Consider the following 24427-nt stretch of genomic DNA (forward strand, 5'->3'; position numbering starts at 1 on the left):
TGACGGAGAGAGCCCTCTTAAGTCGCACTGATACTGTTTGTTATAAACACGGATTTTTGATTTAACGTATAACGCCTATTATTCTTATATTTACCCATTTATCTCTCCATAGTACCTCAACAAAAATAAATAATAGTAAAAATAAATAATAGTAAAAATTATATATTTTTTTGAGAATTATAACCCTTGAAACATCTTTATTTTATGCCCTTTGAGGCAACTTCGTGCGTAAATAAACCATGTAAGAAACTACAAAATGCAAAAGTATTGGCTTTAAGGCAAACTTTAGTTAGTAATAATTTCAAATGTCATTAGATATATTTGAACAATATTAGTTACTAGAGGATGCCCGCGGCTTCACCTGCATGGAGTTCGTTTTTTTTTTGAATCCCGTAGGAACTCTTCAACTTTCCAGGATAAAAGTAGCCTATGTCCTTCCCGGGGATGTATCCCAAGTCTGTACTTTTTATTAAAATCGGTTCAGTGGTTGGCCCGTGAAAACGTAGCAGACAGACAGACAGAGAGACAGACAGAAAGACAGACAGACAGACACACTTTCGCATTTATAATATTAGTATGGATTTTGCAAAAAATTAACGTAATGCCAAACGATGATTCCAGTTTTCGCACATCATGCATCTCGCTCTTGAATATGTTCCGCCCGTAAATGTTGATTGCAATAGCATGCTCTCACGCTCGACTTGCTGCAACCATGGAGAACACTCTTAACTCTTACTTTTGTAAAGTGGTGATAATAAAAAAAAAGAATACCCGGCTGAGTTTGTTGTGGGCTCTACTCAGACTTGGGCGCGTTTGGAACCCTCGTAGCTTTAGTTCTAAGTTACGTAATTAATTATCACCACCATATCGTACAAATTTAACAATTTCGACCATCAAAAGGAGTACAATTGTACCTACTTTGAATAAATGATTTTGACTTTGACTTTGACTTACTTTTGGATAGCTTTCTAGTCCAGCATGACAATGTGGCGTTCCTAGGATTGCTGCTGCAATAATGTTGGCAGCGTTTTGATTCCAGTATAGTGTACTAGTCCGTTGGAGCCGGAAAGTCCTTGAGTGGAGACCGCGTTTAAGCAAACGTAGTGTGGGATGCCCTCCAGCACGATGGACCGACGATATAAAGCGGCTGGCGGGAAGTGGCTGGATGAGGAAGGCTGAGGACCGGGTGTGGTGGCGCTCTTTAGGGAAGGCCTATGTCCAACAGTGGACGTCCACAGGCTGATGATGATGATGATGATGATGGTGTACTAGTGCGTTTACTGGATTCTAGTGCAGCAGCGGCGTTTAAATGACCTGAATAATGTGGACGACGGCGACGCTGTCTGTTATAATATAATACAGCGCTGGAATGAATTTACTGAATTGGAAACTAGTAAGAGACTGCTGTAACGCGGAATTTACATTACGAAATTAGTGCCACGAAATTATTTCCACTTTAACAATTATCACATTTACACGTGCAATTGATAATTAAATTAATGTCGTGAAACTAATTTCGTGCCACGACATTACCACTGCCACGCCATTATTCGTGCCACGAAATTAGTTCCACGACGTTAATTTCATTATCACGTTTACACTTGCAATTGATACGTGAAACTAATTTCGTGCCACTAATTTCGTAATGTGAATTCCGCTTAAAGGTTGTTAAGCATTTGTATTCAAGAATACTCGTAGGTTTGTTGCGCTTGACGACAATCATCCCTAGTAAAAGGCAATAAATAATGAGGTATTAATAGGTTAGAGCGCGCTTGCTTAGAAGATCCTTTTCACTCTAGACGCATAGACTTATGTAGACTTGATTTGAAATTCTCAGTTCGTAATACTAAATTGTAAATACCTAATAGTTTACAGAAATCAACCGCTTCAGGGGGTTTGTTTGATACACTCGCACATAGTGGATTCAGTTGATTGCTTAAGCTTTGTAACCTTGTGGGTGTTGGAGCTTAAAACTTTGAAGTTGTAGGTAGGTACCTATTATAATTATTATGGTCGAGTGTGTGTGAGTATTTTCTAGAACAGAATTGATTTGTCGTCATTTATTTAAGGAAAGTATCTATAAGGAAAACTGACTGACTAAGTGACTTTCTGATCTATCAACGCACAGCTTAAATTACTGGATCGGGCTGGAGTGAAATTCAAAAATTTTAAAATTTGTACTAATAATGTAATACTTGCCTATTTGTCTTTAAATAAACATACCAAATATAGCACTATTAATGAATTTTTTTTTTAATTCACTATAGGCAAGCGCTTGACCACAATCACACCTGATGGAAAGTGATGATGTGGTCTAAGATGGGGCGCGTTTACCTAGAATTTACGTAAAGAAGAGTCTACTATTTTTCTCGAACAATTTGTATAGCTAAAAATTCTTAACAGGGCTCTCTCCGTCACTCGTTTTATACAATCGTAGTTCCAATTTCATTTGAATATTAAGCAACCAAAGTCCATGAAATTTTGCAGACATATTCGAGAAACTAATATCTGTGTCTGTAGTGTTTTAGATTTTTCTAAAAATATCTAGTTTTAAAATTACAGGGGCTCAAGATTTGTATGAAAATTTTTAAGACCGCGTAACTTTGAAACCGAATATTTTAACAGAAATCTGGAAAACCACAGAAATAGATTCTATTTCTAGACATAGATTGATAGATAGTTTCTAGAATATGTCTGCAAAATTTCATGGACTTTGATTGCTTAATATTCAAATGAAATTGGAACTACGATTGTATGAAACGAGTGACGGAAGAGCCCTCTTAAAGTCAAACCTTACTAGTAGTGAAGTTAAATGTAACAAGATTTCTCGACTGTAACTTGAAAGAACTCTAGAGTTTTTGTGCAAAAGCATCTCTTTGAAGGAAAACGTTTTAAGTGTAAGGCTTGATTCATGTTACGCCATGCATGGACGATAGGTAGACGTTTTTTAGGTTTCCGTGCCAGAAGGATGCCAACGGGACCCTATTACTACACCTGCGTTGTATTGTACGTCCGTCCGTCTCTCTATCAGTCGTCATCAAATATACAAAAGGAAAAGCTGACTGACTGACTGACTGACAATCTATGAACGCACAGCTCAAACTACTGGACGGTACTGTAATGTCTACATCAACAGATTTTCCATTTTCAGCGGATTATAGCAAATTAAGCTTTTGATCTTTCTAAATAATACTCGTGAAGCAAAGAAAATCCAGTTACATTTAATACGGTAAAAGACTGTTTCCCGGTAAAAGAGTTCCTACTAAAGACTTCCCGGTAAAGCAAACAGATATTTTGTTTCGTTATAAATGATTGATGGAGCTCAGTTATGAGGGAACAGAAAGAGAAACAAAGATACACGAGGAAAGCAAGACAGACAGTAATTGATTTTCTTTTGACGTAAAAAAACCGGTTAAGTTCGAGTCGGACTCCGCATCGAGGGTTCCGTACCTTGGTAGGGTCGGTGCAATTATTTTGTTGCTTGAATTATCTCTAACTGCAAATATAACTTTGTAATCGCAAATAAATCTATACTAATATTATAAAGAGGAAACATTTGTATGTTTGTATTGTATAGGCTCAAAAACTACTGGACCGATTTATCCCGGAAAATAGAAAAAATAAATGTCCACCCGTGCGAAGCCGGGACGGATCGCTAGTATAATATAATTTCAAATTCACGGTTTTCAGATTTTCTCTTTACTAGTGCTAGAGATTGCTTCTTGCAAAATTTCATGACTCTAGGTCAAAGAGAAGTAGCCTATAGGTTTTGATTCCATTGACGGGTTTTGACAGACAGACAGACAAATCTAAATCTAAATTAAATCTAAATCTATATTAAATCTAAATTAAATAAATCTAAATAGATAACTAAATGATCCTTATAAGGGTTACTTTTTTCTTTGGAGATACCGAACTCTAAGAATACAGCAAAATAATCTTTTCGCTCCCTTTACATGGATATGGACGTATTATCTTTATTCTTACGTGATCCATCAACCTCTTGCTGACGTAAACTGTTTTTAACCGACTTCCAAAAAAGGAGGAGGTTCTCAATTCGTCGGAATCTTTTTTTTTTTTATGTATGTTCCCCGATTACTCAAAGACCCCTGGACCGATTTGGAAAAATTTTTTTTTGTTTGAAAGGGTATACTGTGCAGGTGGTCCCATATAAATTTGGTGAAGATCTGATGAATATCTTTGGAGATGGAGAACAGAACTCCTCAATGGATAAGAGCAAATTGCTCGCGATCAGTGTAATAGCTTAGTAAACAGTAGGGTTTTAACTGGGCATAGCATATTATAGTACAGTGGGGCCACTAAAAATTGTGAAATAAAAAATTTTCAAAAGAAAAATAAAACCGACTTCAAAACCACAAACACTAAAAAGTAAAAAATAACTTTTGTTTAGCTACACTTGTAATGTGCCTAGGTATGAAGTCGGGCGAGCTTCACTCTTGGATTTCTAATTTTGTTTCAATATGCTCGCTCGACTTCATACCTAGGCACATTACAAGTGTAGCTAAACAAAAGTTATTTTTTACTTTTTAGTGTTTGTGGTTTTGAAGTCGGTTTTATTTTTCTTTTGAAAATTTTTTTGAATCGTCAAATCTTCCTACTGAGAAGACTCTGCAAGAAACTCAGCGGTTGCTCTTTTCAAATATTCAATTTACCATTATTTACTATACCATGTATAAGTGATTGCAGTCAGTTTCAGAATTTGCATCAATGATAATAAGAATTTATGAGTTTAATAACTGATGCCGCCGGCGAGCTCATTTACGTGGATTTAGGCTTAGGTATATAAAAATTTCGTGGGAACTCTTTATTTTGCAGGATAAAATGTAGCCTATACCACTCTCCAGGTCTTTAAGTATATCCATGCCAAAAACCACGTCGATTCGTTGCTCCGTTGCAGCGTGACTGGAGGACAAATCAACGCACAAACCACTTTCACATTTAGAATATAAGTTGTGATTTTTATTTGAACTAAGCTAAAATGGACGATTTTGCTGAAGCGAAACTTTCTAAAAATGTCTACCTCTAAATAAATGTCTGATACATCACACAGTTTTTCATTTACAAACGTCAGTCGAGGCGTTTGCCTCTCATCACTTTGCACGTGACACGGGACGGCAACTCGACATTTCCTGAGGTGTAAATAATGGATGTACATGTTGTTTTGTATAAAAAATAAATCATTCATTCTTCTGCAGGGTTTATTTTCCTAACGGGTAACAGGCTTTGTCGGATAAGCCAAAATATAAATGTGTAGGGTAAACCACCTAGTAGTCAGTCTATTAGTTAAGTGCTGATTGAAACTTAGCTCAGTAGTATAAGTGTTTAAAGTACCGACTTCAATGTTCAAACACCACTAAATGTTAAAAAATAATTTTGATTTGTACACGTATGTTGAATATATGCCCAATATTACCTCAATTGATTCCCAGCTATGAGTATTTAATTACTTAATCATAAGACAAGGATTCGATAAAACTGTTTATATGTAAACCAATTAAAACACTATTTTTAGGAAAATATTACCTGTAAAGTCGACTACTAGAGAGGGGCCGACTACAAAGTGGTTTACCCTGTCTACTATTAAAATAACTACATGTACCAACTACATATTATAAGTCTTCCGAGCGCTCTGTATATGAGACTCTAAACGAAGTTTAGTTTAATGAATATTAACCATTCAAAGTCAATGGAATTTTTTAAACACGTTCGAATACCGAGTACAAGCAAGGATAAAAATAATCTAAGGACAAAATCTAAGAAATAGAAATAAAGTACAGCAATAAAGTGAAGATATTCACCAGTGAAATTGAATGAAACAAAAGTTGCTGGGTCGTAACACTTGAATTTGAAAAGCGTTATTTGATACAACTGAAACCCTTTTAGAACTAAAGATTTGTCGTATCTAATAGTCGTTGAAGACTGTTGAGAATTTCTTTATTTTACGACATAACGCTGTTATTACAAAAATATTTCACACTTTACTATCACAAGAAGTAATGCAGTAAATACTTTTAGATTACCGTAAAAGTAGGCCTGTGGATGCGTGACTGCGACACTACGACTATGTGTCGTGAGATTCTGTGCAAAGCGACGCGCGTCACGGTTGCTCAGCTCAAATGCTCACCCGCTTTCGCTACCTTTAGGTCATCGGTCCACCAGACTGGAGATCGTCCTACACTGCAGTTACCAGTGCGTAGGCCGTTGGTTCTGCGATAGACATGGCCGGCCCACTGCCACCAGCTTGCTAATCCTTTGGAGCTATATTATCATTCGCTTGTGTTCTTCTGCTAATTTCCTCGTTCCGAATTTTATCTGTGAGAGAGATGGCCAACATACCTTGTTCCATATCTTAAAAATACCAATCTCGAAACTTTTTACGAAAGGGTATATCGCTACGATAAATCGTCCCATGTAAAGGGGGTGTAAGTCAATTGATTCTCAGTTACTCAATTCAGGATAGGCTGTCTGTGAGCGCTTCCTAATGTGTGTAAGCACTTGACCTAGAAGTGTGAAAGCTATCAAGTGTCAGACTGATATCAATCCAATCTTGATACTGTATAGCGTAACACGGTTAGTGTCAAAGAAGAATTGAATACTTACATTTGAAGTGGTGAACGTTATTACCATTACCTAAATTGACTTTGATATGCTTGTTATGAAATCTTACTGACTTTGTTAGAATTCGTTCAGTTTTAATGAAATGAAATGAAATGAAATTTTATTCATCTTTAAGTACATGCGTTTCGTGGAGTCTTGGCCCCTAAACTAGAACAGCACGTATTATATGGGCCAGTGCCTTCCCACAATTACAACGAAAAATCTGGAATCTGAGACATTGTTGCTAACTATGGCTTACTAGCTGATGCCCGCGACTTCGTTCGCGTGGATGTAGTTTTTTAAAAATCCCGTGGGAACGCTTTGATTTTCCGGGATAAAAAGTAGCCTATGTGCTAATCCAGAGTATAATCTATCTCCATTCTAAATTTCAGCCCAATCCGTCCAGTAGTTTAAGCGTGAAGGAGTAACAAACACACACACACACACACACACATACAAACTTTCGCCTTTATAATATTAGTGTGATAAGAAAGCTTAGAGTCACTTAGCGGTAAACGGAGAGAGCTATGCTTGGAGTTTATCTAAGTAATCAAATCATAAAAGAGGAGATCTATAGGAGAACCAGAGTGACTGATATTGGTTGCGCAGCTGAAAAGGTAATGCGTAGGGCACATCATTTGAAAAATTAATAGACTTTGGAGTCCCAAAGTGCTATCTAATGGTAAGCTCGAACCAAAGCGCAGTTTTGGAAGTCCCCCCAAGGGCTAGAAGGGAGCTGCTAGATTCAGGCGGCGCAAGACCGTGGCACGTGGAAGTCCCTACAAGAGACCTATGACCAGCAATTGATGTATATCAATTGATAATGATATTGATGAGAACGAAAAAAAATTCTTAAGGACAACAAAGTTCAAAACATGTTTCATCCCAAACCCGGTATCAAACGAGGGGCTCGTTTCAATTAGTACACGTAGCGTGGCATTTTACACACGAGGTCATTACGAGGTCTCGGGTCTACAAAGTTTTTGCACGGGGTCATTTCATGGGTCCGATAGTGTTCATACTCGTAATTTGTTACAAGGGACAGTCGTTTCGGGGATGTGAATGCGCAAAGTTTTACTTTATTTATCATCATTGTGTTTGCGTATTGTACCTTTGTGTTGGTGATTATTTTATTAAATGACTAGCTGATGCCCGCAGCTTCGCCCGCGTGGATTGGTCAGATCCCCTGCAGCATCAGGATTGAGGAGTTGGACTCCAAATTTTTTATGAAACAATGTCGCAAAGTTCCTCAATCGATTAAAAAAGAAATGACGCAAATCGGTTCAGAAATCTCGGAGATTTCGGTGTACATAGGTAGAAAAACACAACTCCCTTTTTGAAAGTCGGTTAAAAAAGTAGCCTATGTTACACCCTGGTCAATCCTCTACTTGTCTGTGAAAATCCCGTCAAAATCGGTTCAGCCGTTCCAAAGATTAGCCTTTTCAAACAGACAGACAGACAGACAGACAGGCAAAAATTTTAAAAACGTGTGATTCAGTGTTGGTATCGTTCAAATAACCATATGAGCTTAATATGAGGTAGTTATTTCGAAATTACAGACAGACACTCCAATTTTATTTATTAGTATAGATGATATTAACTTTGTGAGTATTTGCCAATTCAACACCAGCATAAATTACAGTCGGAACTTATATCCGGTCAAAACTGCTTTTAAATGCAAAAACAATACTTTTGTCTACTGGAAGTTCACAAAAGTAGCTTTAACTAAAATATTGATTAATAGTTCTTTTCACTGAAACATATTTGCAAATAAAATTGTTTTAAACCTGAGGGACTGGACAGATAAGACTTCATTGAGCCCAGAAGTATTTTTAACTGCAAAAAACAGATGATTGACCGAATACCACTTTAAAGTGTAATAACACTAACCAAGTCGGCGGTGTTACGCGTCTATTTAGAATTTTCAGAGATTCCGTAGGAATTTATCAACATCCTTTCTTAGTGGGGGTGGTCTACATTATAGACCAATGTTATGGGGGGTGTTTGGCGCTCATGAATACAAAACACTAAGTACGAAAGTCACCCCGTTTTTTTGGTGTCCACACTTGAGTCCAGAGTTAAGATACTTAGATTACACCACTCGCGGAACCCTAGTGAAGGGTTTATGCGAGCCGGTGTCTCTAAGCCTTAGTCTTTCTCTGAGGTCCAACCGGCAAAACAGAAACCGGGTCCAAAGTTGGAGCCGGTTGGCCTATATTATGCAAAATCTTATGCGCAATTGAAAAGAACTAAGCAATCAAAGTTAATCCCACTGCAGCAAGCTTTAAACACAAATCAATAGAGCGCTCCATCGTTCCGTCAAAAGACGAAAGGCCAACCTTCTCAACAACTAATACAGTATACAACTACTGTAGTATAACAGCTATGGCTAAAGCCATTGAATATTGCATTTTGTCGTCGCTCAGTCCTTTTTATTAAACTCGGCTCTGTCGAACAATAGCTGCTCAGCACAATAATGCTGGGAAATAATTTGTTTTGAGACACTTTGTTGAAACTGATTTCGGTATAGACGCGGGGTTTGTTGGCCCTCGCGTAATGTCTTGCAATTTGTAGACCTAAATATAGGACACAGTACGTTTATACAATACTAGAGGACGGCCGCAACTTCGTCCACGTGGATTTAGGTTTTCAAGATCCCGTGGGAACTGTTTGATTTTCCGGGATAAAAAGATGCCTATGTCAATTACAGGGACGCAAGCTACCTCGGTACCAATTTTCATACAAATCGGTTAAGCGGATGGGTTTTTAGGAGTCCCGTGGGAACTCGTTGATTTTCCGAGATAAAAAGTAGCCTATGTCTGTCCCCGGGATATAAACTAACCCTGTAAATTTCGTCTGAATCGGTTAATTTGTTGGGCCGTGAAAAGGTAGCAGACAGACAGACAGACATATCTTCGCATTTATAATATTAGTAAGTTGGAAAATCGTTTGTGGGAATGAGTGTAATATTTTATAATAAAATTCCACAATCAATTTTAGACTTGCCTTTACACAAGTTTAACAAATCTATTAAAAGTATGCTCCTGAAAAAAGCTTATTATACAATCGAAGATTATGTAAATGACAAAAAAGCTTGGATTTGATGCGCTCCAGCAATACACGGCGCTGCAATTGCTTGTATACAGTATGGCATATTATTGTAAATTGTACATTTGAAAAGAGCAACCGCCGAGTTTCTTGCTGGTTCTTCTCGGTAGGAACAGCATTCCGAACCAGTGGTAGATTATTTTGACGATTCAAAAGCACTTGTAAAAGTTTAATTGAATAAAAATAATTTGAATTTGAATTTGAATTTGAATTTAAGGATGGATGTTGTCACAACTAGGCCATACATCCGCAACTAGCATTAAATCCTTTTGATTTAAAATAATTTCCTTATTAATTAGGTGCTTATTCAAGTAGTTTTCTATTTCATCTCTTTGTCACGCTGTTGACCCTGTGAAGAGAAGCCAGTCTGTAATAACTGTCACTTAAAACTTCTGTTTAGTGTCCCCGCCTCGAGGCGCTCAGCAGAAAGCTCCTATTACTTTTCATTTGTGTCGTTGCGCGACTTTTCCGCTTTCTTATGAAAATATGTGAAGTTTATCATCTTGGAATTTCTGAACGAGGTATCATTTTCAAGGAAAGGACGCAGACAATCCGAAATAATTTTATTAATGGCACACATCTTCTGACCGTCCTCGGTCATGTTTAAAACTGCTCCAAATACAGAGCAATCCCATTGGTCTTTGTTTTTCATGCCTTCAGAGTCCTTGTTGACACTAATACCACAGGTAATACCTGAAAAAACTGGCCAAGTGCGAGTCAGACTCGCGCACCGAGGGTTCCATATTCGGCTATTTCCCCGACATTTTGCGCGATAAATCAAAAAGTTTTATGCATAAAAAAAAAATCTGTTTTATAATGTACACAGGTAATGTACCTACAAGTAAAGCATTCTTCGTATGACATCCCATTTGTTATCTTTGAAAATTTAAAATACCTACTCATTATTTGTTCATTTTTTTTTGTGATGTAACTACAAATTCACAGTTATCAGATTTTTTCCTTTACTAATTTTACCTGCCAAATTTTATAATTCTAGGTCAACGGCATGTACCCTATAGGTTTTCTTGACAAACACGACAGACGAACAAACAGACAACAAAGTGATCCTATAAGGGTTCCGTTTTTCCTTTTGATATACGGAACCCTAAATTAGGCACTGTTAGATTTCAGACTATTTAATAATCATGCGGCATCTAGGTTTTCCAAGTCCGTGCTTGTGCCGTTCGAAAGGTTAAAAAGTTGTTAAATCTTTCACTAATGGGAGGCATCAGCTCAGCAGCGCTATATTAAGAGGCTTAGTACTCTCTTAAAAGCCCTCTAAAATTGTGTTACTCTTGCATAACATTACTTTATGCCAAGCTACGCTACAGTTTTAAGACAAAGTAATAGGCATATGGAAATCTCTTCCATTTTTAGGGTTCCGCGCAACAAAAGGAAGAGCGGAACCTTTATAGGATCACTTTGTTATCTGTCTGTTTGTACGTCTGTCCAGAAAACCTGTTAGACTACTTCCCGTTGACCTAGAATCATGAAAGGCAGGTAGGTAGGTCGTATACCACAAACAAAGGAAAAATCCGAAAACTGTGAATTTGTGGTTACATCACAAAAAAAATGTGTTCATTAACAATAATTAGTATTTTCAATTTTCAAAGTAAGATAACTATACCAAGTGGGGTATCATATGAATGAGCTTTACATGTACATTCTAAAACAGATTTTTGTTTATTTTTTAATCATAATAATATTTGATTTATCGTGGAAAATGTCGGAAAAATACCCGAGTACGGAACCCTCGGTGGGCGAGTCTGACTAGCACTTGGCCGGTTTTTTTTTAATTTATGAGTCTCGTTCAGCCATTTTGTACGTTCTTTATTTATGTCCACTTGGTATAGGTATTTCGCTGGAAATAGCAGTTTCCTTACATCAGTCTATTTCGTCCGTTATCCGTTTTGGATCTGGCGAAAATTGAATTTGCACTTTTGGGTCGCTCCTCATCAATCTTGTACCGAGTGGCCAAGTCCTCGTGATCGGAAGGGATAGAAAAGTCAACTAAAATATAGACACCTCTTACTCGCAAACTGACGTTCGATTTTAGTTCTTACGGAAACAATCATTACCCTATTTATATTAGGGATGACTGCAGGGGGTGGGAAAGGAAACAACATTTTCTTATGCTAATTTTATTACGAAAGATGTACATATTGTACACTAATTTCTATGACATAAAATTATCCTAATTACTTCGCCGATTTGTGGCGGAGGCTTCTAAAGCTGATTGTGATGTGTCGGTACCCAGTCCTTGTACATGGTGCTTGCGATTTCTGCCGTGTCAGGTGTCATATTCTGCGTCGACTGTGGGAACGCTACGCATGCTCGTCTAGCATTGCGGCCTGACTATGCCTCCGTAACACCCTTATAAATGCGAGAGCGTATTTTTTTGTTGGTTAGTCCTTCAATCACGCTGCAACGGAGCAACGGATCGGTATGATTTTTTGTGTGGATATAGTTGAACAAACAGTTCCAACAGGATTTTAAAATCCATAAATCCACGAAGATTAAGTCGCGGACATCACTTAGTTTATTTTGTACTAGGTAGGTACTCATATTTTAAATGCTTTTTTAATTTTATTAAAAAAGTGTTTTTTTTTTTTAAACGGCTATGATTTGGTTAGAGGTAATAACCGGCCAAATGCGAATAGGACATACACTCCGGGGGTTCCTCCGTATTTTGTGGCCAGCCAGCCAGTTAGCCACGACCTGCTAGCCAGAGGGACACGCGGAGAAACCTCCCCCCTGCCAGGTCATCAGCCATAGCCAACAATATCCCCGAAAATAAATAATTATTTTATTAGCCATGTTACCGGGGCGTACCGGCGAATACTGCTCTTCCTCCTTGACGTATCCAAAAGGGACCAGCAGCACCCAGTCACACTGGGAGGTTACCTGGCTGGCACCCCGAGAAGTACCCACCTAAAGATTGCCTGGTAGAGATTGCTCCAAGCAATAAGGCTGCCTTTGCACACAATAGTTTTTTCTGTTTTCTTCTTTCTGTGTTATGTTCCTTTACATGTGTTTTTGTGTGCAATAAAGTGTTCTATCTATCTATCTACCTACTCTATATTTTTTAACCTAAAACCCCCTCTAATACTCACGAGAGTCGCACCTGATACCGACAAGTCATCAAAATTCGACGTATTTCTTTTGGTTTGAAAATAACAGCCGAAAAATATTGTCCGTGCCACAGACAGTTCATGTCAGAAAATATCAAACAGTGTCAGTCGACATTCAATAACGAAAAGCCGAAATTTTGGCTAGAGCCTACAGCGGAATAACATGACGACATGGGGTTTAAATGAGAATTCCCGAGTACGCGGGGACGTGAGTCAGGTCTAGGTGTGGCATTGCTTTATTGGAAAATGGGCGGCTGCACGTGATTTTTGCTGACTCATAGTACTTTAAATTGAGTCAATGTACCTAAAGGATACTTAATTAACAGGGCTTTCTCCGTCACTTACTTCATACAATCGTAGTTCCAATTTCATTTGAATATTAAGCAACCAAAGTCCATGAAATTTTGCAGACATATTCTAGAAACTAATATCTGTGCCTGTGGTGTATTAGATTTTTCTAAAAATATGTAGTTTTAAAATTACAGGGGCTCAAAACGAAAATGAATATTTTAACAGAAATCTGGAAAACCACAGGCATAGATATTAGTTTCTAGAATATGTCTGCAAAATTTCATGGACTTTATTCAAATGAAATTGGAACTACAATTGTATGGACCGAGTGACGGAGAGACCCCTCTTAAATGATTTGAAAGCTTGAGAATGAGTTGCTTATACTTTGTTTGTTCTTATCATACTAATATTGTAAAGACGAAAGTTTGTGTGTATGTATGTGTGTATGTTTGTTACTCTTTCACGTAAAACTACTGAACAGATTTGGCTGAAATTCGGAATGGAGATAGATTATACTCTTGATTAACACATAGACTACTTTCTTTTTATTATCAAAGAGTTTTTTCGGGATTTTGAAAAGTCTAAATCCACGCGGACGAAGTCGCTGACGTCAGCTATTATGTACCGTCACGCTTAATTTATCCATATAAATTTTAAATAGTGTATTTTACTTTGAATGGTCTTATTATTAGTTCAGAGTTAGCAATTATAGCTATTTCAAATTTTTAACCCCCGACCCAAAAAGAGGGGTGTTATAAGTTTGACGTTTGTATCTGGGCATCGTAGCTACTAAACTAATGAACCGATTTTAATTTAGTTTTTTTTTGAAAGGTGGCTTGATCGACAGTGTTCTTAGCTATAATCCAAGAAAATCGGTTCACCCGTTCACCGTTTGAAAGTTATCAGCTCTTTTCTAGTTACTGTAACCTTCACTTGTTGGGGTTGGGGGTGTTATAAATTTTTAATTTAGGCACACTTGTCAGTTGAAGTTAACTACGTGGAACACTATCATTAAATATGGACGGGAAAATGATGAAAAAATATCCCGTCTTTTCCGTACAAAATAAATGACAGAACATAGCTTGGCTTGGTCAAATAGAGAAAAAAGGGAAGAATATAATATGAAATTTTATCAGAGCAGCATTCTCGAAATGTTTATTGCAATATTTTTCTGTATCATCCGCGCTGAATCCAGCCACTGTATCCAATATCTCACAGTCTTTCAGTCGTCGACGATTTCCAGCACGCTGCCGTGAATAATGCATTGACGTAGTTTTATCATGTCTACGTGATACTCGTCTGACGTATCACGTATTCTTATGTTATGGTTTTGCCACTTTATTTAATCTAAGTGCTGTTTCTCGCTGTTTGGACCATTTGAAATTTGGGTGGACGAGTTCTTACGAAATATTTGAGAACTAGGTTCGCCCCTTTAATACGGTATTTGTACCGCACGTTTTTTGTAGAATAAATCTTACCGAATACGTAGTGGCACGTTGTTTGCGTCACTACGTAATTGATATGATTTATCCTGCAAAAACGTGCAAACGTTCTGTGCAAAGAATTTTGCACAGAAATTTAGAATAAACAGGTAAAAAAGCCCTTTCATATTATGATAGCCCACTTGTTATCTTACTTTGAAAATTGAAAGTACTAATTATTTGTTCATGAACACATTTTAATTTTTTTTCGCGATGTAACCACAAATTCACGGGTTTCCTTTACTTGCGCTACAAGACCTACCTGCCAATTTCATAATTCTAGGTACAACGGGAGGTACCCTGTAGGTTTTCTTGGCAGACACGACAGACGGACAGGCCACAAAGTGATCCTATAAGGGCTCCGTTTTCCCTTTTGAGGTACGGAACCCAAAAAACAAATAATTTGAATCAAACTGATCTGGCAAGCTTTTGTTTAAATAATACAGTTGATAGTCCCTACTTTAACCCCGATTTTAAGTTTCGTAACTGTTTACTCTTGTCTAAATTGAGGCCTTTTGAAAGTTTAAAATTATTGTTACGGCCGCTCCCAACAGATTTTCAACGGAAACTTTTGACACCCAGAGGTTGAATTTCCAAAACCACTTTTCGAGTTAGTTAATTTATTAATTGGCATGAATTAAAAGTGGTCCATCTATATTTTGACTTTATTCTCTCAGGCGAAGGCCTTTTGTGAAATCCTTAAAGCTTCAAGACTTTATATTTTACTCGTATATTTGTCTCTAATCGGGACATATTAGTCTGCAGTAAATATACGCAGTTCATATATTATAGCAAAGAGAATAGTTATCATAATTAATAGGTATCTGTATTTACTCGTAAATGTATAAGATTAGCTCCTTAGGAGGTAATGACAAAGACTATTTTTATGCAAAACACGATTGTGGTAATCTTGCCTATGTTATGTAAAGCCACGATGAAGTTTAAGTTATAATACTTATTTAAAAGATACTATAAACAATAAACAATTGTTCTTATAATCTTTGATTGAAACAAGTGCGAGTCAGATTCGCGCACCGAGGGTTCCGTACTCGGGTCTTTTTCCGACATTTTGCACAGAAATTTAGAAATGTAGAATAAACAGGTAAAAAAACCCTTTTATATTATGATAGCCCACTTGGTATAGTTATCTTACTTTGAAAATTGAAAATACTAATTATTTGTTCATGAACACATTTTAATTTTTTTTTCGTGAAGTAACCACAAATTCACGGTTTTCCTTTACTTGCGCTACAAGACCTATACCTACCTGCCAAATTCCATGATTCTAGGTCAACGGGAAGTATTCTACAGGTTTTCTTGACAGACACGACAGACGGACAGACATACAGACCACAAAGTGATCCTATAAGGGTTCCGTTTTTGATTGAAAAAAATAGCATGTTTATATACACTCTCGAAGTTATGAGCAAGCAGAATCACAAGAACTTCGAGGAAAAAATAGAAAATAACAAAGGAACTCTCGACAAACTTAAAGCTAACCAGAAGATTAAGGCCGCGGGAAGGCGTCGTCGTCAACAATTTCTAATTTCTGAAGTTCCGACGCGAACAAACGTGATATTTTTCATCGCACTAAGCTTTTATTATTGTGCTGCCCCGGAATGGAACAGTGGAAAAGATTACGATAAGATTTGTTTGATATTTCTCCGTTCGAAATGAAGTTTTAAAAATACAGCAGTACTCTTAGTACGAGACAGCTTATCTCGACAAGTTTCGATAGATTGTTTCGAGTAGACAGACAGACACACTTTCGCATTTATAATATTAGTATGGAAGTATGGATTAGTTATTCAGAGGTGTAGCATGTAATGTACCTATTTAACGTATAAAGTAGGTGTACATTGGCGGTGACACACAAAATGTGAATTCGGAGGGTCGTATTTAGATACGCTGTGAAAATGGACGAGATGGAATGGGCGAGGCGTAATCACTTGTAGGTTATAACAGTATCAGATACATTATATGCTTACCTCTGAGTACCCTGCTCAAAGCCATCCAGTTTTATTTTGCACTTTTTTCGCTTAGGGCCTATTAACATAACATGGACATACTTGAACCTAAAATCAAGGCAGCTTAGGTCCATTCCACTCTGTTCACTGCTTATGTTTCGATGCTCGAAATTTGTCATCCTTGCCAAGATGCGCGATCTCGTACTAAGGATAGGTACAGATGTGAAATCAATATTGTGTATAGTTTATTCCCTGCAACAATTAAATTTTCATTTTCTTATTTCTGTAGTATCAGCTGCAGCTTTAAAAGTTAGTTCTCATAGTTTAACCTAGCTTATATCTAGATTTTGAGTATTCTTTGATTACATCGATTTCTTTGAACATATTTTATTTGGTTGGTACTGATTTGAAGTTAGTAGGTAGTAATGATTTCTTATACTGATGTACATTGTGCCTTTTTTATAATGATTCTTAATTCATTATGATTCTCGGCTTTCTAAATTTCTAAATTAAATTAGTCTAAACTCTCTGTCTTTATATGGGGGTGGCTTTTGTTAGGCTCTCATATATTTATTATTTTAATATGAAGCTGTTGCTCACGGCTTCATCCGGTTTAACCTTCATTAATTATTTTAAGATGAAAACTCTGTGCCTGGCAAAATTGGTTCAAAAGTTGAGACGTGACGTAACAGACAAATTGAATGCATTTATAATATTATTATATTATATTAGTATCGATGTATGGCAATTAAGTATTACTGAAGGATATGGATTATGGAAGGATATGGAAGTATGGGCCAATGATAATTATGTAGAGAGTATTTTTATTGGATTCGCAGTGAAGGATAATATCATAAGCGCTCACTCCACTTCACGTGAAGCGTATATTTCGCAAAATATATCATATTTCATTTGATATTTTTTATCTCATCTTATTATACTTTATTTTTAATAAAAATCTGTAACGATGTGTGTGTGAATATTATTTAACATTCATAATATAATATTTATCAAAATATGTAAAAAGAAAAGGTGACTGACTGACTGACTGATCTATCAACGCACAGCTCGAACTTCTGGACGGATTGGACTGCCGTTCGTCTGTCTGTCAGCGGCTCTATCTCGTGAACTTAATAGGTAGAGAGTTGAAATTTTCCAATGAATGTGTATTTCTATTGTCGCTGTAGCAATGAGTCCTAATAAAAAATTCATAATTGTTTTTCTTTTACGGTACGGAACCCTCCGTGTGCGTGGTTGAATCGCACTTGACCGATTTTTTTTTCTTTTTTTTTCATCTTATTTCACTTAACTTTTTAATAAAAATCCATAAAACTCATACCTGTTTCGTAACTCGTCGATTATTTACGTCAGTGACTCCGGGGCGGCCGGGCGGGCATCAAATTGGAGACGCGGTAAATTTACCAAAATGCTAGAATTTATGTTCATATTTTCTTCAACCCACTTATCAAGACTTGGCTGCCGACTGCCTCGCCGGCGGAAACTGGGTTAGCAAGCTTCGCTGCATTCAGATAGCATGTGCGGGTCACTTGTCTATGTCCACACAATCAGCATTAGGATTTCAACGTTCTTGTTTACTAGCTTCAAGATCAAGTAAATTCTTGGGCCTTTGATCGCACTTAGCATGGTGTGTAAATTTGTAGCTTGATTGCGGTAAAATGACAGCTACAATGTCACGATCGCAATAGCCTGTGATTGGTTGACGCTCACTCACTATTGGCTACAATGCATTGTTGCAACTTGAATACCACAAATTCAACCAATTACCGCAATCGACCGGCATTATATCTCTCTCTTGGTCATATCTTCATCGCTGAGGGTAGTAACCGCTTCTATTAATTGCTCTATTAGAATTTAGGTTGATTCAGATAACATGCGCGAGTCACTTGTCTATGTCCACACAAATAATATTAGGATTTGAACATTCTTGTTCACTTTTGAAGTAGATGATGAAATGCAGTAATAGCAAGTTTGAAGACTTCGACCTCCTATGAAGGGGGTTGAAACTTTCGATGCCGGGCGCTTTTAACTTTTCGAAAATGTATGTTTTAAGCAATTAAAATATTACCTACTTCATTTGCTTTGATGGTGCATGAAAAGATTGAGGAAACCTGCAAGCCTAAGATTTGAGAGTTGTCGGCGGTGTGTGAAGTACGTTAATCTGCACTTGGCCAGCGTGTTGAACTATGGCCTAAAGCTTTCTCATTCTTGGAGGAAAGTCTGCTAACGAGTACTTAATATTTTGTCTCATTCATTATCGTTTTTGATAACAGTTTGCAGAGAAGCGCGTTCTACGGACAATTAATTCGTGATTCGTCAGTTTTCTTTGTGCGACGACAATTTATACGCAATTTTGCAGTCAAAGAACCGTCTGATGGTAATGTTTACCTTTTGCTTCTGTGTCTAGAAAAGGTCTAACAAAGGGTCTGCAGTTCTGCAGTAAAATCTAACTGACCGTAAAGTTCACTTTGTATGAATGATGCAGTAGAAAACACTGGGTGCACTGCGAATCAATAAAGCAATCTTTGACCGAAACATTTTCTGTCTAAAATCGTTTATTTTATTTGTTGGAAACTTTTATACCTCAGCTTCAATTCAATAACTAGTCCCGCTCCGCTTGCTCTATTCCGATTTCATTTCCAAATTCGTTTTCGGAATTATTTTCACGGATTGTTTCATATTTTTAATAGATTTTCTAGCTACCCAACTGATCTTTGATACTTTTTAGAAATGAAAAATGATGGTATCAATAAAATTTAAAGCATTTTTTTAGGCAAATAGAATGGAGTCTCTAGAATGGAGATTCTCTAGAATGGACCTAAGATCAGTTGACTGATTTATTCAAAGTAACAAACAGACGGACGCACTTGTATAGTTATTATATTAGAGAAAAGTGAAAATGGATATGAATTTATGTCAATGATTCTGAAAATAAAACAATTTTTGCGCTCCAAAAATTATTCATCTCACTTATTATTCGTAAACTTTTTGTGCGCAGCTACTTTTGTACAAGTATCCTAATATTTGAACAGTACACAAGCGAAGGGTAAATATCGCTTATATTCGTACCCAGCTCTCACAAATTCCGCTTTTATGGCCGAAAGTAGTAAAGGCTCGTAACATCAAAGTGCCTGTCATAGAGTAAAGTTTGTTCACTTCTTAAGAACTTTCGTTGTCGATCGTGTAAAACCGGCTTCCCACGGTGCGTGATATTGCGGACGGACGCGGACCAGCCCGTATCGACGCACCATGGGTAGAGTATCGTCCGTGGTAGCGCAGACACGTCATCAGTGTTTTCCGAGCATCGTTTTCCGTGGCTGTCTGTGGTCACCGGCGGTGCGTGATAATCCGCAGAATCACGCATCGTAACCAGTAACGATTGCTTCTTAACACTTGACAGTTAAAGAACACATTTTGATTCGCGCTACCAGAAGGTCAATTACGGAAAGCTACATCAATTATTGCTACTAATACAGTTATGAGGTTGGTTGAACTTATGGTATTCTTCCTGTGATAATACATCAAACAGAAGTAATCGCTATTACGTAATCGTTACAGTTGAACAGACAAACAGACAGACTTTCACAACTTTCGTATTTATAATATTAGTACGGATACTGTTGGGGTTTTTCGAGCTGGCGACGTCTGAATGTGATTTTGTATCCAAATAAGATAATAGCTCGTTTTTTCACGCACCGTGAGAAGCCACCCTAATAGGGAACATAAAGGACGGTTGATTAGATCAAGCAAAGCTTTGATGGTGTATAATTTGTAAACAAGTTACAAGATTTTAATATCATGACTCGATCTTTGATGTCTGATAATTAAAAAAAAGTTGTGTTTTTAGCTCAACTGTTAAAATAGTGGACTGTGATCCGGGAGTTAGGTTCAAATCGTTAGTGTCAACGGGCTGGAGGTAGTCCCACACTACGCTTGCTGGTACGTGGTCTCCACTCCAGAACACGTCTGCCCCTGCGGCCATTTATAGGCGGTTCTGGGATAGACATTGGGGTGCATCCCTTTCTTTTTAATATTTCTAAAAAAGGACTGAACTTTAAATTAACAACTTAAAATATTAGTGCTTCTCTAAAAATTTCACCATGCTCAAGATTGATTGATGCTATGCACAATACTCAAGATTGACACCTTACTAACCTAACTGTCAGGAAATTTGACAGTCTTAAATTAAAATTAGTTTGTCTGTCCTTTTCTTATTAAATTGGTAAGAAAAAGACGCAAATGCTCCAAAGTACTATTTTATCGTCGTAACCTCAGGAGTGGCTCTAAAATCAATGGTCGAAACATTAAACTTCTTAGATTTCTTAGATTTCCTAAAAACTTAAGTGAGTAGATCTTTGTAATAATATGTGGAACATTAACAGGGGACTCTCACCTAAAGTAACGTTGGAAAATTTCAATTAAAATTAGTTTGTCTGTCCTTTTCTTATAACATTGGTAAGAAAAAGATCCGAATACTCTAAACAGTTGCCAGCAAAATCAGTATCATTACCAGCCCACTGCCACTTCAGCTTTCTAATCCCTTGAGCTATGTTGGTCACTTTGGTTCCACTATGGATTTTGTCCTCAGAGATTATGTAAAGTAACGGAGTTAACTCTCGGTTATGCCAAGTTTTCCCTACAAACCTCGTTTTTATGACCGAAAGTTGTAGAGTCGTAACATTAAACTGCTTGTCAGCAAGTTAAGTTGGTTCACTTAGATTTGCTCTTAAGAACTCAAGTTGGTAGATCTTAACGTGTGGAACGTTAAGGGGACAGATTAGAGCAAAGTGAAGCTCTCATAAGAAATTGTTTTATCTTGTTCCTTTCAGATAATAAAAAACGCAGTGGTGAGTACGCAGTGAGAGTCGAAGGTTCGATTCCTGGCAGGGGCAATCTGGAATCCTACGGTTCACGAGATACAGCCCGCTGACAAACAGATGGACAGCAGAGGCTTAGTAATAAAGTCACGTTGGAACCCTAAAAACTGATTATTCGTAGAACAAAAACACATCATACTCTCAAAACAAAGCCATCGCAACCGTTTCACTGAGACTTCGCATTGAACGGGTCTCAAAAGCTATAACACTTCAGATACTTGGGTTTACTTGGGGGTGCGTTAATGCGTCTGCTGCTAAGGTTGTCGAACCATGCTTAAAAGTAGGTATAACGCGTATAAAATAACAATAGGCACGCCATATCTGTCAATTGTCATTGAAAAGCATGGTTAGCAAGGAAAGTACACGAAACTTTTTGTACAACATTTAATTTATTTCGTGTATTTGGGTGAAGAAGTGCTATGATTATATATAAAATATATAAGATAGCATAATACATCATATTACCCAAAACATGTTAAAGTTTAAGAGTGTCTGGCAAGAGGTCTGGCCCTCACAGGCTCCTAGTCCATAAGGTAAGTTGTTATAACAAACGTAAATAAAAAATTTGTAACACCCCCGACAAGTGAAGGTTACAGTAACTAGAAAAGATCTGATAACTTTCAAACGGCTGAACCGATTTTCTTGGATTATAGCTAAGAACACTCTCGATCAAGCCACCTTTCAAATGGAAAAAACCAAATTAAAATCGGTTCATTAGTTTAGGAGCCACGATGCCGCAGATACACAGATACACGGGTCAAACTTATAACACCCATTTTTTTGGGTTGGGGGTTAAAAATGTCTGTTTCATATCTTATCGATGTTTTGTGGATACATTTCAGAGAGTGTGCACAGGAACTTTTCGGTCTTGTCCTCTCTTCACCATTTTACCACCGAACTGCAAGACGTCGAGCGAGTTTCCATCCTTATGTCGTCGACATTCTACACGCACGAAACGTTTTGCGTCATCATTCCTCATACGCATGGATAATGTTTGGGATACTCTTCCGCGATCTGTGTTTCCTACCAATTACAATCCGGGTATCTTTAAAACAAGAATGAATAGGCATCGTCTCGATAAATGCGTCTGATCTTAGGCCACATCATCATTTTCCATCAGATGTGATTGTGGTCAAGCGCTTGCCTACAATGAATAAAAAAATCGGATTCTTTTCTCGAATCCTATTAGGTATATTTACTCGTCCATTCCTCGTTAGTAAGATGTACAGTATGTCCTAGTATATAGGCCAAGCAATTATTATAATTTATTTATGTAGCCCTAACAAAGTAAGCTTTTATCTCAAGAAAATTCTTTGGTGGTAACCCTCGTGCCATATAGTGCGAAATAAAGTTTACCGTTAATACATATTTATCAGCCCTGGGGCCGTAATCCGCCTCTTTGTAAATAGCTGAGGGGCAAATGTAATACGAGCGATGTTTAAAGTCTCTGGAGATTCTTCTAGACTATTCGATGAGTTTTTTGCAAAACTGTACATTAATTTTGTAAATGTATTAATACGAACTACAGTCTTACTCATAAGCAAGAAAGAAAGAAAAATGTTTATTTTTTAACCCCCGACCCAAAAAGAGGGGTGTTATATGTTTGACGTGTGTATCGTGTGTATCTGTCTGTGGCATCGTAGCTCCTAAACTAATGAACCGATTTTAATTTAGTTTTTTTTTGTTTGAAAGGTGGCTTGATCGAGAGTGTTCTTAGCTATAATCCAAGAAAATCGGTTCAGCCGTTTGAAAGTTATCAGCTCTTTTTTAGTTACTGTAACCTTCACTTGTCGGGGGTGTTATAAATTTTTAATTTACACGTGTGCAAGATGTGCGTCACATGTTATTTACCTTAGGGTTGGTTATCCTGGCTGGTTAAGAAAACTCACTCAGCGGGTGCTGGAGAGAGATATGGTTGGGGGTTCTCTATATGATCAAATAATAAAAAAGGCTGTTAAGAAGAGATGCTAAGAAAGGATTCTCTGAAATCTTACATTTATACAGGTGAAGTTAAGGGCTGAAGCTAGTTGGATCCAGATATCTAGAATTACAAACACACACACACACACCCAGTCACACACACATACACAAACACAGATATTAATTTGACATAACATGCATCGATTTTTAGAATTGTTTTTTTTTCTACTTAGTAGGTTGTAGGTGGGCGTTAACAACTGCAACACAGTTTGTAACAAACGCAGTTATTACCGTATGTAAAGAGAAAAATAAAGATTTTTTCATTTTAATTTGCGTATAGGTCCTCTCTATAGAACCCTATCCTAGAAAGAATTTTTGAAATCCTACATTTAGGTATACAGGCAAAACTAAGGGCTCAAACTAGCTACCTAATATCGCACTTAGAAAGTATCACAGCTATAATAATAGTAGCTACGTATTTAAACCGTATTTACACTACTCAGCTAAGCTAAGCTGTCGGGGCTTTATCTGTGCCATCTGTTTTTCCTTTTACAGTGGGACCTTCCAAAGGAAATTTCATTAGCTAATGAGTAGCCAGACAGAAATACAGCTGGCAAAATGAAAAAAAAAGTCCTTTTGCAACTGCGATTCCTGTAGAAACTGTGAAAATGTGACATAATGTACGATAATTTTAATTTTTTACTGCGATAAAGTATCATTATAATATTAGCTTTATTTTTGACTACTATCTTGTTTATGACATAAATAAGTAATATAATCTAAATATAAAAAACGTGACCCACTGACTGACTGACTGATCTATCAACGCACAGCTCAAACCACTGGATGGATGAAGCTGAAAAGGGTTAAAACATTTTTGTACGGAACCTGGCATACATACAAAACCGCCATTTTGAAATACCTCATTTCGGCGGCCAGTGATAAAACATATTATCTCAATCGATAGACTAAGTGAACGACGTTTTTAGGGTTCCGTACCTGATAAGGGAAAACGG

The 24427-nt window shown here is 37.2% G+C and overlaps 1 protein-coding gene and 1 long non-coding RNA gene across 3 annotated transcripts in view; one reads left to right on the plus strand and one right to left on the minus strand.

Annotated features, from left to right (window-relative positions):
* LOC123867076 (glutamate receptor-interacting protein 2) overlaps positions 1–24427 on the plus strand; it is a 316615-nt gene that overhangs the window by 5579 nt on the left and 286609 nt on the right. The gene's annotated exons all lie outside the window — the stretch shown is intronic.
* On the minus strand, positions 590–24225 carry LOC123867115. Of its 2 annotated transcripts, none has more exons than XR_006796332.1 (3): positions 24215–24225; positions 5999–6002; positions 590–735 (listed from the first exon to the last, which is right to left on the minus strand). It is a non-coding gene; the product is annotated as an uncharacterized LOC123867115 (long non-coding RNA). The 2 variants fall into 2 exon arrangements; XR_006796333.1 differs by lacking the exon at positions 24215–24225 and adding an exon at positions 17638–17648.

Source organism: Maniola jurtina, chromosome 7 (genome assembly GCF_905333055.1).
Source record: "Maniola jurtina chromosome 7, ilManJurt1.1, whole genome shotgun sequence".
Classification (NCBI taxonomy): Eukaryota; Metazoa; Arthropoda; class Insecta; order Lepidoptera; family Nymphalidae; genus Maniola; species Maniola jurtina.